At 50.9% G+C, this 5,000-nt stretch overlaps 1 non-coding gene and 1 pseudogene across 1 annotated transcript; both read right to left on the bottom strand.

The window, feature by feature from the left end:
• LOC139997251 (large subunit ribosomal RNA) overlaps positions 1–1,648 on the bottom strand; it is a 4,752-nt pseudogene extending 3,104 nt beyond the window's left edge.
• A 2,126-nt stretch (positions 1,649–3,774) lies between these two features.
• On the bottom strand, positions 3,775–3,929 carry LOC139997252 (5.8S ribosomal RNA). The gene has a single exon (XR_011802679.1). It is a non-coding gene; the product is annotated as a 5.8S ribosomal RNA (ribosomal RNA).
• Positions 3,930–5,000: the final 1,071 nt, after the last annotated feature.

The following is a 5,000-nucleotide window of genomic DNA, read 5'->3' as shown; positions in this document are numbered from 1 at the left end:
CTTCGGCAGGTGAGTTGTTACACACTCCTTAGCGGATTCCGACTTCCATGGCCACCGTCCTGCTGTCTTAAGCAACCAACGCCTTTCATGGTATCCCATAAGCGTCGACTTAGGCGCCTTAACTCCACGTTTGGTTCATCCCACAGCGCCAGTTCTGCTTACCAAAATTGGCCCACTTGGCACTCTGATCCGACAATTGTATCTCGTGGCTTCATGATCCAAGCAAGCCAGAGATCTCACCCATTTAAAGTTTGAGAATAGGTTGAGGTCGTTTCGGCCCCAAGGCCTCTAATCATTCGCTTTACCAGATGAGACTCGTACGCGTTCGAAGAGAACGGACGAGTGCCAGCTATCCTGAGGGAAACTTCGGAGGGAACCAGCTACTAGATGGTTCGATTAGTCTTTCGCCCCTATACCCAGTTCCGACGATCGATTTGCACGTCAGAATCGCTACGGACCTCCATCAGGGTTTCCCCTGACTTCGTCCTGACCAGGCATAGTTCACCATCTTTCGGGTCCCAACGTGTACGCTCTAGGTGCGCCTCTCCTCGCAATGAGAACGAGACGCCCCGGGAGTGCGGGGCCGCATTGTCTCGCGGCCCATCCTCCCTCGATCGGACACGCGCAACCCACTCAGGGTGGGCACGCGCGCCGATTTTCACTTTCATTTCGCCTTTAGGTTTACAAGTCCCAATGACTCGCGTACATGTTAGACTCCTTGGTCCGTGTTTCAAGACGGGTCCTGAGAGTACCCAAAGCAATAGCGTCGCCGACCGGTAATCAGAGACTCGGCCAGTCCAAGAAATCCGCCAGCCAACAGCTGCCGATGCCCCAGCACGGAATTAAACTCCGTAAAAACTGAGAACGATCGACGATCGCTTGCGGCGGTCTAGACGCACACACATTCGAGAATGGATTGGTTGCGGCCCGATACCGTCTTAGTGTACCGTCGTGCAGTCGGCCGGGCGACCGAGGGTCTGCCGCGTGCGCCGAAGCGACGCGACAGTCACCCGCTCGGGCCGTAGACCGACACACAACGGGTCGCGACGTTCTACTAGGGGAGAAGTGCACGACTACGACGCCGGAGCGTTCGAATCGAAGGTGGCGTGCCCTCGCCAATGGAACCACGAAGGCCCACCCGGAGCATCGCTCACCAACGATCACCGACGCCGTCGACGATGAATCTCCCCATTCGATCTTTTGGGTTTCTCAGGTTTACCCCTGAACGGTTTCACGTACTCTTGAACTCTCTCTTCAAAGTTCTTTTCAACTTTCCCTCACGGTACTTGTTCGCTATCGGTCTCGTGGTTGTATTTAGCCTTAGATGGAGTTTACCACCAACTTAGGGCTGCACTCTCAAGCAACCCGACTCTAAGGAGAGATCCTCCCGAAACGCGTTCCGGTCACTACGGGCCTGGCACCCTCTGTGGGTACATGGCCCCATTCAAGATGGACTTGGACGCGGTTCGACGTCACGGGATAAACGGATCCTCCCGAACACTACATTTCCCAACGGCGGAACCGCGGGATTCAGTGCTGGGCTAATTCCTGTTCGCTCGCCGCTACTAAGGAAATCCTTGTTAGTTTCTTTTCCTCCGCTTAGTAATATGCTTAAATTCAGCGGGTGATCTCGCCTACTCTGAGGTCGCTTCAACGTCACGACACGGTGACAATTTTTTTTCTTAAAGAAAAAAAAATTTCGTGCCATGTGGGCGCGATTCGAGAAAAGCAAGACGGTTTGATAACAATGCGACAGAGGGTCTTTATTTTTATTTCTCTCTCCGAGAATCGCCTCAAAGAGAAAAAAAAATAAAAAAAAAAAATAATTCGAATAGAATCGAGAACCGTATATTCTATCTCGATCGAGAAACGTTTTATGCATCTCGCCAAAGTGCCTTTTAAACTTCGTTCGTCGTATCATGTTCGAGCTAAGACTCACGCAAGACACCCGTAACGATCTCCGGTTTTTAACGCCCGTCCTCTTTGTATAATATATATATATATATATACACGTGTTATGTATAATATATCTCCCGTAGCCGTTTCTCTCTTCTCGACGATTCCAGCGGTTCCTTGTTTTCGCCTGTTATTGCTGGCACAGAGATCGAACACGCGACATGTATATAACATATCGGTTTCTTTGCTCTGTACCAACGACGAAAACGCACGGGAACTCACGCAAGTGGAAAAGCGAGCGCGAGACGTACACAACGGGGTGAATTTATTACTCGGGGACTGGACGACCGGCGATACGTTAGGATGCGCGGTCCAGCGATAGACGACGAAGAGACATGGGATGACCAACGATCTCTTTTTCTCTAATACTCGGAGCGCCGAATCGCCTTAAAGCAAAAAAAAATCACACGCGCGTACGTCGTACGTACGGCGCGTGTATACCTCGTCTCTAATCAAGTTTCGTTAGTCTTTCTCGAGCCTCGCCAAAGAGGATCGTTCTCTTCCTCTGCGCGATCTCTCCGTGCCAATGTCAGAGATTATTCTCTTTCGCACGACGACGAAAACGACTATTTTCGACGATCCGAACAACTTTGTAACGGACTCACATGCACATCTTAAAATCGGGTACAGAAACGTTGCGCAACACCGTGAGCTTTTCTCTTCTTCGTCACCCTTAAATATAGCCGATCGTAGACGCACGCTAGATCGTAACACACTTTTCGTTGATTTCCGACGAACGTGGCTTTGGGCCAGGCGCGCGGGCAGAGAGATACGCGACCGACGGGGAAAAATTCGTCCCGATACATGTACGCGTACTCTCCGATCTCCGCGCAACGCTGGGGATCATCTCCCTAAGTCATCAGCGTTCGAAGAAATCTCGTGTGTCCGTTCCCGGATCTACGGCTTTCTCTGGGTTCGCGAAGAACAGAAAAAAGCACAGAGGATGAAAAACGCAACGACGACCCATCGATGCGACGGTCCTCGTTGTCTTCTCGTCAGTCGTCTCGCGCCTGCAGAATACATCTCTGCCGCACGAACAGACGGAGTGGGTATTCGATCCCTGGGGCTGTACGAGTAAAAACATCTTGAGAAAAGACGGTTGTGTTTCTTTAAGGCACACAGTTTTTCGTTACGCCACCAAGTTTAGGTTTAGGTTTTAATATCTTGGTTCTCTTTTCTCTCCTCTCTCGACTGACTTTGTTCAAAAATATTTTTGCTTTCTCTCAGTCTCGCCAAAAATTCATTTAAGACGACGTCGGGGGCGCGGTCATTCGTGCTTATCGAAGACTAACAAAACGTAGCAGAGGCTGATACAAAAAGAAAAAAAAAATCGGCCACGAAGAAAACTCGCTCTGTGTATCTCGATAACCGCGTCGACGACGACGGTTCTCTCCGCGCTCTTTTAATTCGTATCCTTCTTCTTGCGCTTCGTCCGACTCAGAAACGTTCGTAAAACACGAACGACGGCGGGTTGTCAAGCCAAGAAGGGACAGAGAAGAGACGGAGGTAGTTTTGCGAGTCTCCCGTGAACGCGATAGATTTTTCATATATATTTGTATCGAGAGCATGCGTACGCCGGTCTCCACACGATCCAGCGACGAACGCCGACGAACGTCCAACAATCGCTCGTACGTCGCGTACGAGCCCTCGACCGCTCTTTAATTCGTATTCTTTTGCTTGGCGCTCGTCCTCCGACTCAGAAACGTTCGTTTAAAGATAAAACGAACGACGGCGGGCTGTCGACGAGGCAAGAAAGAACAGAGAGATACGGACCGAGAGCAACGATACGCAACGCAAGCAGTCTTAGGTTTACGTGAGCAACCCTCAGCCAGGCGTGGTCCAGGAATTGTATCCGTGGACCGCAATGTGCGTTCGAAATGTCGATGTTCATGTGTCCTGCAGTTCACACGTTGACGCGCAATTAGCTGCGTTCTTCATCGACCCACGAGCCAAGTGATCCACCGTTCAGGGTAATCGTTTATGCATGGATTTTTGTTTGTGTACTCAGGTTTTTGTACTCTTATTCTCGGTTCGAAAGAAGCCGATATCCGACAAACGTCCGACCAACGGGAATCGAACGCGCGGAAGTCGCCATATGATTGACGACACGAAAATACGTTCGAAAACGAAATCGGACGGACTGCGCGACGACACACGCAGCCCGCCGACCGGGCGTAAAGTGCATTATAATATATAACAACCAACGAGATCGAAGCTCCGTTCGTCAGGAAACGACGGGGATATAACACCCGATTCTGAATCCTCTGTACAGCACACGATCTCGCGAAGAAAGCGCACGGTGGCTAGCCCATGATATATATATATGTTCGTTCCTCTCGTCCAGTTATTCGAAGCAAACAGCCGATATGCATCTCCATCGTTCGGGTAAAAAAAAATCGATGGGACGCGCACGGTCGTAGTCTTCCTCGCGCGGTCGTTTCTTCCCGATAGCCAGAAGCAGAGTTTGAAAAACTCTAGCGACGGAACGAGGCATATGACTCACGACAACGAGGATACAGACACGGCCGGCGGTCCCCTCTGAATCGACTTCGGTGGTTCAGGTAAAAATAAAAAAAATCGATGGGACGCGCACGGTCGTCCTTCCTCTTCCTCGCGCGCGGTCTATTCTTCCCGATAGCCAGAAGCAGAGTTTGAAAAACTCTAGCGACGGAACGAGGCATTAGACTCGCGACAACGAGGATAGAGAGACGGCCGGCGGTCCCCTCTGAATCCACTTTGGTCGCTCAGGTAAAAATAAAAAAAAATTCGAAAGGGACGCGCACGGTCGTCCTTCCTCTTCCTCGCGCGGTCTTTTCTTCCCGATAGCCAGAAGCAGAGTTTGAAAAACTCTAGCGACGGAACGAGGCATTAGACTCTCGACAACGAGGATAGAGAGACGGCCGGCGGTCCCCTCCGAACGGATGGCGACAACGACGACTAAAGCACGAAAAATCGCGACGAAAAGGAACGCATCTCCGTTCAGGTGTATGTGTGTGCGTGCGTTTAAAAAAAATTCGATGGGACTCGCAGCCATCGGCCTCGCG

This window comes from Bombus fervidus, unplaced genomic scaffold (genome assembly GCF_041682495.2).
Source record: "Bombus fervidus isolate BK054 unplaced genomic scaffold, iyBomFerv1 scaffold0042, whole genome shotgun sequence".
Taxonomy (NCBI): Eukaryota; Metazoa; Arthropoda; class Insecta; order Hymenoptera; family Apidae; genus Bombus; species Bombus fervidus.
Note: the sequence above shows the minus strand (reverse complement) of the source record. Positions and strands in the feature narration are given on the sequence as shown.